We start from the raw sequence: 15,038 nt of genomic DNA, 5'->3' as shown, positions 1-15,038 counted from the left end.
GCTGTATCTGGAGGTGTTTTTTCTGCTGCTACTACATGAATGCTCAACGTATAATCCCTGCCATGTCTCCTGACTTGTTTGAAAAGCATGGAAAAGGATCCATTAGCGAAGGGAAGACTCCTCGGATTGGATTGAGGTCAGCAGAATATCTGTGATGACGTTGATTCGGAGGAGCAACGCAACTCTTTGTGGCGACACTGGGAGAAAACCCGACTCTGTAGCTGCTCAGTGCAGAAACATCTGGTTCGCACATCTGTCTTGTAGACACATGGAGGGCTGCGGGGTGGTGTGCGGAAAAAAAAGAAAATCTGATATCGACTCCTACAAGACAGAGGCCGTGGCGCTTCAGAGTTGGATGTTGAAACCACTCTTCTTACTTCACCCCCTGAAAGTGCATGACGACACGTTGTCACTTCTTTAAACCCCGGCGTTCGAACCGTGTGCTGACGGGACTTTTCCACTCGCGCTCTCACATGACGACGACGCACCCCGACCAACTACACAAGCTCTATGGAGATTGAATAACACATGGTGTTCTGCTGCGTCTCTCTCAGCCACGACCGTAATCCTGTTTCACGCCACGTCAAAACCTCCGCCGCCCTCACACCCGTTATCTTTGGAAGGCAATTTTGTCATTTTTTATGAGCGTCAGATCGTAAGAAAAAGGCTTGAACTTGATTTAACTATCAGACTTTCACGCAGCGGTGCAACACTGTGTTGTTTTTTTTTTTTAGGTCTTTTGCTTGTTGCCAGGCAACGTCACAGCGAGATTCAAACACCTTCTGGAAGCAATTGTTTGACATGTTTAAAGAAGAAAGTTCGCTGCTATGCAAGTGTGTTTTGCCAGCAAACAAAATGTTTTAATTCTATGTGACGCAAATACACGTTGACGGCTTGTGTTTTCTGTTGGCAAAAAGAAAAAAAACACCAAGACACTGAACATGGTTTCGGTTTCGTGATGTTCCGCAAATAAAGTTATGGAACTGTAGTTTTACCAAGAGTTTATCCAATTGAGCTCCCTTATATTGACAATACTTCAAATACTAAATCAATAGTATTAGACGATTTTTGTCAAACATATCAAGGCTACAATGTTGGTCACAAAAACAACGTCCCAATATATTCCTTAATTATACTAACCTGCACAATACATTGTTTAAACACAATGTTGACGAACAAAACTACTTACGCTCTATGACGCCAGAAGGGTATTATCACAATATTTTAATGATTTGATGTGATTATTATATGTTATTAATGATGTTATGTTATTTAATGTAATGATACTATCACGTTATTTCATAATATTATGTAATTTAATTACATTATCATGTTATTTAATTTTATAATCATGTTTTTTCATGACACCTATCACTTTATTTTACAATATTATCACAATATTTTGTGGTACATTCAGGTTATTTTTTGTTTGTATTATGAAATAATGTAAAGATATGATTAAATGTGATAATATAAAAAAAACAATGTGTGTATCATGTAATATCACGATATTATACGATATCATTGAAATTACGGGATATAATGAAATAAAATAATTACATCACAAAAATCATGTTAATATCAATAAATAAACATGAAAAGATATAATGAAATAACATGACGTGATTATTATTTTGTGATGCTTATGTTATTTAATAATATTAATGCATACTTTCATGACATATTTTAAATTATTTTATGATACTTATCACCTTGATACATTGATAAGAATCAAGATTATTTAATTAACTTATTTCATAATATTGTCACGTTATTTTATGATACTAATTTATTACATTATTTTATCATATCTTCGTGTTATATATACTTATTACATTGTTTCATGAGATAGTATTTCATGATAGCTTGTCTTTTTGTGACATAATCACATTATTTCATGATATTAACGTGTTATTTCATGATGTCGTCATGTTATTTCCTGATATTTTCAAGTTATTTATTGATATTTTTATTATTATTTCATGATATTTTCAAGTTATTTCTTGATATTTTCAAGTTATTTCATGATTTGTTCAAGTTATTTCATGATATTTTATCATTATTACATATTTTCAAGTTATTTCTTGATATTTTATCATTGTTTCATGATATTTTCAAGTTATTTCTTTATATTTGATCATTAATCATAATATTTTCAAGTTATTTCATGTTATTTTATCATTGTTTCATGATATTTTCAAGTTATTTCTTTATATTTTATCATTATTTAGTGATATGTTCAAGTTATTTCTTGATATTTTATCATTATTTCATGATATGTTCAAGTTATTTCTTGATATTTTATCATTATTTCATGATATGTTCAAGTTATTTCATGATATTTTATCATTATTACATATTTTCAAGTTATTTCTTGATATTTTATCATTATTTCATGATATTTTCAAGTTATTTCTTTATATTTTATCATTAATCATAAAATTATCAAGTTATTTCATGATATTTTATCATTATTTCACGATATTTTCTGTAAATCCAGAAATCGTCCAAACATATTTAAACCCTGCTGGCAGCTCTGAGCTATAGGACAAAACATGTTACATGCTAACGTTTACCCATTTAAAAAATTGTACATTTTTAATATATAAACATGAAATTAAAAGAAAGTTAATTCTCAAAAGTGTCTGCTTCCTCTCTGCACCATCCGATCAGCCTACTTTTGTTTCCGAGATGCTTCTTCTTGTATGTGAAAGAAGCTGCGGTTCAAACACTTGCACGTGTCTCTGCGTTAGTTTGACAGCTGCGATCTTTATTCAAACCAGAATCCCGTCTTAAATGCTGCTTTCATATTCAGATGACTATCATTTAGTCCTGGATGACTGCGGTGGTAAACAGAATAACTCAACTGATTGTGCGAGGCTTCAGGTGGGGGGGGGGTGGGGGTGTTGGAGGCGACACTTGAGTAAAGGAAGAGGCAGAGACGACGGTTATTGATTAGAGTCTCCCTCCTCAGTTGACTGTGATAAATTTAAGTGTGGAAATGCACTAAAAGGGTGCTACATCTGTGGACCAGCCCCCCCTTCATATCTCCCTCTTTGTCCTTCAGCTGTACTCTCTCCTGCAGATAGGCCAGATATCATATGTCTGCAATGTGCTAATGGATCCTGAGGATGAGTTCTTGTGCCGCTAAACTGCTGCAGAACTCGTTCACCCTGGAGGAACATCTTAACAGAACCTTATTAGAGTGGAGACGTAGCGACGGATCAATGATTAAGCCTAATATCGTCTTTTTTATTAAAGTCATTCCATCGCAGGCTGTTGATGAAGGAATCATGCTATAGCATCTGAAAGTGTGCTCGTGTTCAAGGTTTTTATGACACTTTTTCAACCGGCAGTTAAGCTTTAACCACGTTCAGAGCTGAAGGAGAATAATTACGCTGTTGACACCAGGGTTTAATAGTGTATGGAGCTCAATGAGTTTCACTGGTTCTGGTTAAGAGTGTTTGCTGTGGTCATGTTTATGTACATGTAAAAAAAAACAAATGAGGTAAATGTAAGTTGAATCTTTTATGTCATTCAAAGAGAGGGAGAATGTTTTAAGCGACAGATAAAGGAGAGAACATAAACCCACCAAACCTCTTTTTTACGGCAACAAGAACAAACACTGGTCGCGTGTTCATTTTGGATTTAATGGCTATTAAATGGCACAAAAAAACCCACAACTAAGTTCACCAAAGTGTGTGTAGTGACTGGAGACAGAGATACTTGTCACAGCTGAACATGAATAATTAAAACAAGAAAAAAAAAGGCAACGCAAAACTGGGAGATAAAACAAAAATCACAATAATAATCAACGCACAGAAAGAAAAATGGTTGGATAAAGCAAAGATGCAGGTTCGTCCAACTCAACCTCTACCAGAACAAATATATGTAAATACTGTACATCCATCTGGACTCTTTTCTTGCTTGTTTTTCTTAACTAAATATAAGCTACTTAATACTAAAAGGATAAACAGGAACCATCTTATTGTATATTAAATATGTTTCTATTTGGGAAAATACATCTTTTAACCAGAATGAATTATTTTCTTTTAAAGAAAAATAAATGAGTGAATGAATTAATCAATTAATTAATTAGTATCAAAACAGTATCAATAGCATTTTTTGCCATAATAAGGTTTTTTCCACGCTGGTTTGAGGCTTTTTAAACAAATATTCATGTTTCAACAGGTTCAGTCCGACATGGAAATAGTTCCTGGTTGAAACGATTTTTTTTGATCCCTATCAAACTATAGAGAAAAGAGGGTTCAGTTCAAAATCAGCAGCCTTTCACCAGAGCCTCAATCATAACCATCGACGACAGCTGCTCCAGAGTCTGTGAGGGAGCTCCACCAGAAACATTATTATTTTATTTTACCATGAGAGGGATTCATAGTCATGACAAGATTGAAGTTCAACCTTTTCAATGAGTTAACAGTGAAAATGTAGAAATAATTCATTTAACATTTTTAAGGATTTCGTCGATCCCTTTTCATCTGCAGACATCAGATATTTTAACATGTTTTGTTTGAACCCCATAATGTTCTGTTTGTACTCAAATAAAATAATGCTATGGGCTAATGCAAAGAAAGAAAAAAGGGACATACAGTAAAGTAGGAGGGAAGAAGATAAAAGTACCAAAAGTATTTACAAATAAAATGTCAATTATCTCCCTAAACTATTCTGTTCAATGTATTAAAGAAGGGGAGGAAGGTCAATTTACATTCATATGTGAGGTTGTTTTTTATTAAGCAAAAGTAAAAAATGAAAAAATCCTGTTAAAAAAGTAAATGAAATAAAAATCACGCAATCATCAAATGTTAATATTTTAACAGTTTTAAAGCTGAGAGCATTGAGGTGTGTGATACTAATTTGACCCAAACCATAGAGCAGTGTTGAACTTCCTCTCAGATATAAACACAAAGGTGAAAACTCCAGAGCTGGAGTGTGTGTGTGTGTGAGAACCTGAGTGTGTGTGTGTGTGCAAGCACCGCAGATTGACTCATTCTTGTTTGCTTGTCAGTGACAGGAAGAAGGAAGTGGGGAAAATGTCACCACAGGTTTGTTTTAATGTTTGTAAAAGTGAACACGAATATAATGAAACACGATTATGGGGAACATGTGTTTTTATAGTTAGCGCTTATTATACATATATTATTTTGAGTTTTGGCTTCCTGGAATAACTTTCCAAGTGTGTCAAAAGCCATTGTGAGTGCGACTTCCAATGACGACAATAAACTTCCTCTAAAGTTTCCAATCCTGTGACCGGGTGCTGACATGAGGAAGGCAAGGCTGCTGTTTTTTTTAATGGTAGGACGTGTGTGTGTCGTGTACACTCCTTGTGCGTTACCTCCACACGTATATCTTGAAAAAACATGCATCATGTGACAACATTTCCAGGAAATTGTCTCTCTTCGGCCACCTCGTCCGTCCATGTGTGGACTATATAAGTCTGTTTTTCTACCCATTTGTCATGTTCCTCCTTTTTAAAAGCGTGCACGTGTGGAGGAAATATTTTTGTTTTATTTAAAATCCCCCACCCTGCAGCTCCTGCTTGCCATCTTTACATCTCCCCTGGCCTTGCTGAGCGTCGACAGGCCACCGCTGAGTCAGGGAACTTTTGAGTCGGTCAAGATCAAAGATTCACAGAGGGATGACTGATTCCAGCCCTTCTTTTCTCACCGTCCCACTTTCTGCCAACATGTTGCATGTTCGCAAAAAAAACATTTGCTACCTGTTCACCGGAAATAAACGCATCTCAGAGTCGTGAGAGAAATCTACTGATGACAAACATCAGATGACTGTGGCAAGAAAATCAGAGCGACTATACTGAAACATGGCTACATATAAGTACGTAAGTCATTTTTATTTGTGTAGCGCTTTTCCAGACCAGGGTCACAAAGCGCTTAACCAATCAAAACAATATTCAATAAAGTATATATTTTAAAGATCAAGATAAAACTGATTCCAGAAAATCAAGGAAAAGCCTGAACAAATAGAAACGTCTTAAGATGTTTCTTAAAGGAAATATACATTAAGATCACTTGAAATTGGTGTGAAATTGGTGTTTTTGCATCTTTTTAATGCAGTAAAAGTAGTTTTTTTGGTCTGGTTTGGTGTTTGACGACCACTTTTTCTGCTGCCAGCCTCAAGTGGACACTAGATGAACTGCGTCACTTATTAAAACTGGATGTTTTTTCCCACTGACTCGACGACTCCTCTTCACTTCCCTACTTGAAAGTCTCCCCTTGTCCACATGAAGAAATTACCCATCAACAGGGTCTCAGAAAAGCAGATTGTGCGATTTAGAAATCAAACCTATTTCTGGATAAGGATGTATTATAAATAAATAAATTTCCACAAAAATATAATTTTTGTTCTTCATTCTATCAGAAAAACCAACCTTGAAATAATGAATCTGTATTTTAATTTATATTCAGACAAACGTGCCAATTTTTTAAATGTGTTAATCTCAGTTCAGTCTTTTGCCACCTGCTGCTTCCCATTGAATTTAGTGTTTAATTTTTAAATTCTTCTCCGTATCCTTAATGATTTTCAATTGGCTGTTGAAGTCGTTCCTCCATTACATCTTCACTAACAGCTGTGAACGGTTATTCAAAGAAAAATGCTCATGTTCTTATGATCTCTCCAGAATCGTTCGGCTCTCGTACAGAGATCCTGCCGAAACCACGCAGAGGACGGTATGTGTGTCTCTGATCCACATTCCAGATGCTTAAGGCTCCTCCAGTGAGGGGGTTGGGGTCTTTTCTTTTCCTTTTTTTTTTTTTTTTCCTTGTGGATTCCCAGAAGTGCAGGTGGAGTGGGCGGACGCGCCGGCATTCAAAGTGTGGGTGACTTTACGAGCTAATCTCTCGCAGCAGAGTGTCTTCAGAAGCCCTTTCTCAAACTGATGCAAGCGTCGATCAATGAGATTCTTTAACCTTTGTGTTCAGGATGTTGGCAGTCGCTCAGTGGATACGGACGTCTTGATCGATGATTTACGTGACAGGTCGCTTTTTAGCTTTAATGGGAATAAAAGAGACATGATCTGTGTATATTTTTTAAAATTTGGTAGTTTTTTAGGTTATCGTGGAACCTATTCATCTGCTGACATCCCAGGAATCGCCATTTGTTTCAGCATGTTCTGTTTGTACCCCATAATGATCTGCTATTACACCAAAGAAACTACAGTTAAAGGGAAAATGGACCATGTCCATAAAGATGTTAATACATTGTAGAATTATAACATTAGCTAAAAAGGCCATCTGAATAAAAAGGAATTACACAAATCTTCAATCAAAAAAGCTGTTCTTTGTCAAGGTTATACGAAATACAAAACAATGTTAAATGGTAATTACTTTAAAATACATTAACACAAACACAAGATTAAGATACATGTTCTTCAGAAGTTAAAATCAATGAAACAATTCATCTTGGACTGGCTAACACAAAAATGCAAGATTTAAGGTAGAAATATTTACAATTAAGCAAGATAGACACAGAGTAAGACTTAAGACACACCTGCTATAAATGGAGTGAAATAAAAGAAAATCCTATGTTTTCCAAAGATAATAAAATGCGTTATAGTTCCGAAAAAATACCATGACCATTTTAAAGAAGAACTACTTTGTCTCAATGAAGATTTTCCCAAAAAGGTGAGGTTGAAGGTGACAGAAATATGGTTGGTCTTCTCAGGTTTAGAGGTTAAATCTTGACTAATGTAGAAAGAATTAGACAAAGTACTGAGGATAACACATGTTTTAAGCCTTAAGCTTAACATTGCCAATCCAGGACTAAAGGAAGTAATCTTGGTCAAATATATACTAGACAATTCCCCACCGGGAAATCGCGAGAGTGGGCTGTGCGCTTTGCCCCATGACGAAAAATACTATGAAAGCTAAAAAAGAGTCAAATCCCATGTTGATAATTTGGACTTTTGTCTACATTTTAAAGCTGGAATGGTGTTTCTACATGAACGCATGACAGAGCAGGAGATGTTTGAAAAACTTCGCAGATTTGACCTAGCAGTGCGATTCCGATCAAGCCGCAAGTTTTGATGTATTTTATGTTTGTATGAGCTCAACGGTGCGAGACTTGAAAATAGTCAAAAACTGAAAGAAAGATGAATAATAAGAAGAGGCTCGGGGAATAACATTAGTGGGCTGTGCTCTGCACAGCAGCCCACTAATATTATATTTGTGAATAACCATAAGACAGTTATTAACTCAATTGCACGGTTTGTCCTATTTATTCTTAAATTATCCATCAGGAGAATCTTCTTCCAAATGTGGCAGATATAAAAACCATGGAGCCATGGCATCCATCTGTGCAAGAACCATTTGCTCACAAAGATAATCAAGCATCCTCAGTGTGTTTTAAATAACGCTAACCCACTTCCGCCACATAAGCTGGCTATTTGTAGAGCAGGTTTGGCACGGAGATTCAGAAAATGTCTCCGTTCAAGTGTTCAGCATTTGATTAAAGAAGCAAATTTACTGTTGAAGAATGTTCTGTTTTTCCATCACGTCACCACTTTTTCATGCAGATATTTCTTGAGAATTACATCAGAATTAGTCCAGTACGAGACGAAACAGCAACTTGTTTAACGAGTGTTGGGTTTAAAGCCCAGGAGTCTGATGTAGACTGATGCAACCATCCAGGCCGACACGTTTCATCCGTCCAACACGGGCTAATGATTGGACCGATAGAAGCTCACGAAGTTGACGGGCTGACCTCGAGCTTGAACGGAAGATTTCACACTGCATTTTCATTTACTCTCCAGCCTCTTTAAACGATGAGGTTATGTGTAAGATGTAAACACCAGTCCCCTTGGAAGACGGCAGTGAAGTCGCTGACATCTAAACTACTATGATGAAGGATTGCGAGGTGCAGCAAGATAAATAATACATGTTTTTGTTTACCTACAGTTGTGGCTGTAAATCGAGAAAGAACATATGAAATAGATGGGTCTCTGAGGGGCCTGTGATGTCGGAGATGATTTCCACAAGGAAAAACAAAACAAATCCCCTAAATCAAGCTCTATACCTGTATTTTTTTGGACTTTCTTGGAAAAAAGATGATGTTTTACTGATAACTGGCTATACATTCATCATTATTAATCATGTTCTTTACACATTTTTGGTCGGCATGAATCCGACTGAGCTGAATCTCATTAAATCAAAGGTACCAGGGATGACAGATCTGATCTTATGGTTCACATTAAGACAGCATAAGAATCATTTTCATTGTACCTTTGCAGAAAACATTTCCTATCGGCCTCTGAAAGCAGCCAATAAGTTGGTCAAGATGGGATTAAGGCCATCAGTGTTTGTTGTTTGAATAAACAGAAAGAAAAAGGGAGAGAGAGCGAGAGAGAAGATGCCACCAGAGCAAAACAAAGCAAGTGAAGAGACGCAGTGAAACCCCTTCATTATCCTAAGATGTTCTAGAAAAGCTTTCTCTTCTGAAGTGTATCAGTGCCATCACACATGTTCTGGTTCCGAAAAATGAACATTTCACATGTTAAAACCTTGTTGTTTTTTTTAAGCATTTAATAATTCTTCAGTGTGATTAAACTCAATAGTTTTTTTTATTGAAAGTTGTCTTTTTAAATGATTGAATTAAAAATGATAGTAAAAGACTACAAATTAAATATCGAATTGAAAAAAAAACATACTGTACTTTGGGTTTATTGTAATTCTAATCTCTTAAAAGAAAATCATGGGAAATTTTCATTCTTTTTCTAAATTTAAAAAGCACATGTTCACATACTTCAAACCTTTCCATATACAAACTCTTTAATTCAATTGTTTAATAAAAACAAATTCAACTAAATTATTTATACATAATATATCAATTATATTATTACATAAAATGATGCAATGCTTAATTAAATATACATAAATAATAAATAATACAATTTCAACCATTTAATATTCTCATGACACTGATACACTTCCATGTTGATCAACCTTAAGTTAAATATAAGAATTAGTTTTGGTTCAGTCTAAGTGTTTCAACATCTAAAATGAATGTATCGATCGACTGTATATTTCCTCATAGTTACTTAAGTATTGGGGCATCAATTTAAGCTTGTGAAACTTCATCTAGTTAAACTTGGCAGTATTTTAGAGAATATACATTCCTGTACCTGACTTAATGATTTTAAAGCTACAGCTATTCAGAAACTACTTTATTCTTGATAGAGATTTTAGATGTAGATGACCTTCTGAAAATGTTTTTTTTTTATTGAAGTAGAAGGATAGAATTTATATGTATTTTACGAGTTGGATGAACATAACCCCAAATAACAGAGACTGAGCCTGAGAAACCTGGGTGTTGTATTTGACAAAGACATGTCTCTAGTTCAACACTGCAGGAAACTGACCAGAAACTGTTTCCTTCAACTGAGAAAAATCTCTAAACGTAAAAATTATGTCACAACACGATCTGGATTTTATAATCCATGTGTTTATGTATTCTCGTTTATACTATTGTTACAGTTTATTTTCGTGTCTAAACAATGAGTTGTCTTGCCTGCAGTTAATACTATACTGCAGCCAGAATTCTGACCTGCTCTAGTAGAAGAACTCACATTTCTCCGATCCTTAAAACTCTTCACTGGCTGCCAGTTTCTTTCAGGATCAACTTTAAAATTCTGGTTCTTACTTTCAGATCTATTCATGGTCAGACTCCTCCTTACATCAGTGATCGGATCCGATTTTCTGGGACTCATGTGTTTGTCTTATGTGTCTTGACGTTTTAAAGTATATATTTTAACTGTGTATTGTTTTTGATTGTTAAAGCGCTTTGTTACCCTGGTCTAGAAAGATTTACAAAAGGCTTACTTACTTACTTACTTACTTACTTACTGTCTGCCTCAACTCACTGAGAAAGAAGAAAATAACTTCCTGTAGAACAGCGGTTCACACTTTCATACACTGGCTTTCCCCCTGAAGACCACTAAATGGGTAAAATTAAAGTTGCCCTGATTCAACACTGTACTTGAACATTTCTTGAGAGAAAAGTAATGAGGGCTCTTTTTTTTTTGCCAAAGTTCTGCTCAAAGCATAAGTTATGCATGGCAAGAGAGACGTTTTTTACTCTCACATGATTTCGTTTTTTTTCTTTTTACCCGTGAAATGAAACAATTGTGCAGTTGATTTAACGTCAAAGTCTGTTGGCGGTGGATATGAAAATGTGGGTCTTTAGAAAGGCTGGTATATATAATAAGAATATACATTTAACATGATCAGAACAAGGGTGAACTATAACAGTAACCAGGGCGTAGGGAGATCAGTCCAGTGCCAGGCCATTGAGTCTCTCTCGCCATAAAGTCATGTCAGCACTCTTGCAGTCTCTCTTGTCAGTCCATCAGACCCCTTCGGGTGGAAGGACCGACAGACGGAAATGTGTTGTGGTTTGGATCCGCTTCAAAGGGTTTCGAGAGGGAAATGTCCATGCAGACTCTCGCTGATAGCCTCGGGACGTCGTTCAAACTTCATGCCTCCAACATAGACTCTCAGGAAATGAAAGGAATAATAATAATAAAAAAAGGGAGCTTCTGGCTTAATTCACCACCTGGTTGAAAGACCAAAATCCAAACTTTTATGTTTTCCATTTCAAAAACCCCCTGAAGGAAACCGCTGGCATTTGCTTAATTTTCTTACTTAGCGAACCGCCTGATGGTGTCACGATAGCGAGCGAACGAGCTGGTGGTGTCATCGTGATGGAACGGAGACGAGGTTATATGTCATTAGCACGGCTGCCACAAAGGATTTAATGAGAGCCGGAGCAGCCGACACAACAGCGAAGCTTCGGCTCTTCTTGCTCCAGATATTCCCTTTGATTATTAATGAGCTCGGCTTAGTAAAAACATTAGAATCGTGGAGAACGCAAATGTTAAACTTTTATGCCAGCTACTGCTTTAATACTGCATTAGACGAGTATTTGAGAGTCACAACGAGGAACGTTTCACTATAATAATGAGTCATAGTTTCATTTCCTTCCACTAAACCCTGTGTTTAGCTTTACAATAAAACAGTCCATTAAGAAGATAATTGTAGCAGAATAACAAGTAGAAAAAGAAGCCAATTCAAAGCAGCAACAATGTTCTCTTAAACCTTAGGAATAGAGTTCAAGGATGCACGTAGAACTACAGGCTTTGTCACAATTGATGGTGATTTCTTTCCTTTGATTTTGGGGAATTGTTGTGTTTATAATCAACACCTAAGTTGACGGATCATTGTGTTGACAGGATTGTTCAGTGAAGCATTAAAACACTATTTTAAATTGAGAACTTCATCGCCTAACAACATTCTTATACTGTTAAATTATGTTGAAGACACACAAATAAAGCTGTAAAATAACCATCATGGCAGCAAGGATGTGCTTTGAGAATTCAGAATACACATAGAATGACAAGTTTTGTCACAATTGATGGGGATTTTCTTTTTGCCAACTATATAAACAAATAGACTCATAACCCAACAACCGCTTAGCTAAAATTCTAAAAACCCATTGTATTGGCATTCTCATAAACAAGTTGAACCAAAATATTATTCATTTATTCATTCAAATCCCCAACCATGTATTCAAAATATGCAAGTTCAATTTGAGTTAATTTAAAAAAACATCCTCTGGTGTCTCAGGGAAGAGCTGAACTTCTGGGCATAAATAATTGACTTAATACGAGCAGAGTGAAAGAATCTCATCCTGGGTATGAAAAATAAATCCCACACCTTGGCAATCTCAAACAATATGTAGTTTGCAATATTGAAATCTATAAGCTACCAAAAAAGAGTTAACAAGTAACGGCTGAAATTCTTTTTACTTCAAGGATCGATCACCACTCTCGACATTTTAAATTCACAAGTTCTTTTTATTAATATAGTTTTTATTTGCAGTGGGTTGTGTGCGATAAGTGGCTTTAAATTATCTCTGATGTCCTCGTGCTAAAGACATGTTGTTAATAGTTTCACTTAAATTGTTTTTAATTTGCATTTGGTTCGTTCTGTATGATGCATATTATCGTATAATTAAAATGTGTTTTCATTTTTATGTAAAGAAGCTGCATAATAAACATTATTAATCATCTTTAGCTGTGATGATGTTGATTTCTACAGGAAATTAATATTAATATTGTATTCGATTCGACCCTTTCCTTTTTTTTGTTGGTATACGCAGATCAGTATAGGCCTAGAATATTTTTCCACCAGCTGCCACTGCTATCAAGTTCATTTAAAAGCACCTAAAAGCATTCTCTTCCACAACAATATATCATAAGTGATTCTGAGCGCTCAAATGACATTTTAAAGATTAAGGTAAATGCCACATGTTGCCATTATTCATTTTTTGACTGAAATGTATATCACCAAAAGTATTGTTACACAACTTTAAAATCCAGGAAACACCAGAGTCAGTTGACAGCAGGCATTGAAAACAATCACTTTGTCAACCATACATTATTTATTGTCCGAGTGTGTGCTTGTGTGTTAGCTGTGGACTGGTGAACACTGCTGCTCTCTTTCCAGTCTGCTGATTCAGAGTGTGTGAAATCCACTCGCTGTTACCTGACCTGTCAGCAAAGCGGGGATTTGGTGGATCACACGTGTGTGTGAACATCAGAGCCGTAGGCGGTGTGTGTTCACAACACCAGTGGTCAGTGTGGGCGTGTGCATGAGAAAGTGAGGTGAACGTGTGAGCGTGTCTTTTCGTGACCAGCGGAGGACGTGATTCGATTAAAAGGATGATCTAAGGTGATCTAAAACTGAGTCATTCAAACAAATTGAACACGTATAGTACATACTGTGTGTGACACATATGGTGACACGCGTAGTTAGAGGTGAATCACAGTGTAAACTGGGGCGTCTTATGTTCACACACCGAAAACATTTGGCCCAAAGTTTCTGCTGGAAAACTTTGTCACAGCTGCAACAGTTATTGAGTCATGAGTATTGAATTACTACACTTTCCAGACAACCGGCCATAATTGTGTCATCCGTGTTCCCGTCCAAGGAACATCCTCGTTCATTCATTAGTTTTAATCCAGAACAAACGAAACCTGGTAGTAAAAAAAACAAGTGTTTTTTTTGGATGAAACTCTCTCCATTTATTCTTCATTGAATCCTAGATTTACACAGCTAATCCAATAAGTAAAGACTTTGAAAATATATCAAATATAAAGCTGAAAAACACCAAAATATGGTTACTTTTACACCCTTAAAAATATAATCATCAACATAAGTAAGAGTTTGTTGTCCGATGCAAGTTTTGCCAGCTTGGCAACTAAAATAAACACTGAAGTAGTTTTTTAGCTTGTTAAAAAAATAGATAATAAAATTATGATTTACTAGTCGAAACTACCAGAGTAAGTTTTATTTTTCAACAAGCTTATTTAATTCGTTTCTAAAAAAAAATCTCCATCATTTCTTACCTTGAGAGATGATTAATTACTTCAGACTTTGTAACTGACTTCAAACACTTCAGTTTATATTTAAATATAGATGCAGAATTCCAAAGATGCTCTTCATAGAAACCTGCGGTATGTTTGTACATCTTGAAATAGCTGAGGTTTATTATTTAGGAGGTGCGATATGATCAGTGAGATTCTTCATCAGGGCTAAATTTTGGCTCCTGCCAGTCGTGAATGTTTCAATCAGATGTGTGTGGAAGTGAGAGGACGTGAAACTTATTCATAAAGACAAGAAAACCTCCATCAGTTTAAGTATTCCACAAAATCTCCCTTTTTGTAAACTTACATCATTATTCCAGTTTGTTTTTCTCAAGTGCACGACTCACGTTCAAAGCATAAAAAAAACCCACTCACTCTTTTATTCTTACCGTGATCCATCTTAAGAAGATCCATCTTTTTCTCAGCTCAGATTACAAACAGAATTTTACTGATGTGATAAAGTATCAAACGTGGTCAGGACACACGGGAAAATAAAGTTAAAGCCCTTTAAAATATATATATATATATATATTTGGAATAAATATATAGTGTATGTTCATTTAAACTACACATGGTTGTAGATGAA

At 35.7% G+C, this 15,038-nt stretch overlaps 1 protein-coding gene across 2 annotated transcripts in view; it reads left to right on the top strand.

Moving 5' to 3' along the window:
- vav3a (vav guanine nucleotide exchange factor 3a) overlaps positions 1-15,038 on the top strand; it is an 88,670-nt gene that overhangs the window by 22,044 nt on the left and 51,588 nt on the right. The gene's annotated exons all lie outside the window — the stretch shown is intronic.

Source organism: Callionymus lyra, chromosome 4 (genome assembly GCF_982586985.1).
Source record: "Callionymus lyra chromosome 4, fCalLyr1.hap1.1, whole genome shotgun sequence".
Taxonomy (NCBI): Eukaryota; Metazoa; Chordata; class Actinopteri; order Syngnathiformes; family Callionymidae; genus Callionymus; species Callionymus lyra.
This window is presented reverse-complemented; position numbering and strand designations above follow the sequence as displayed.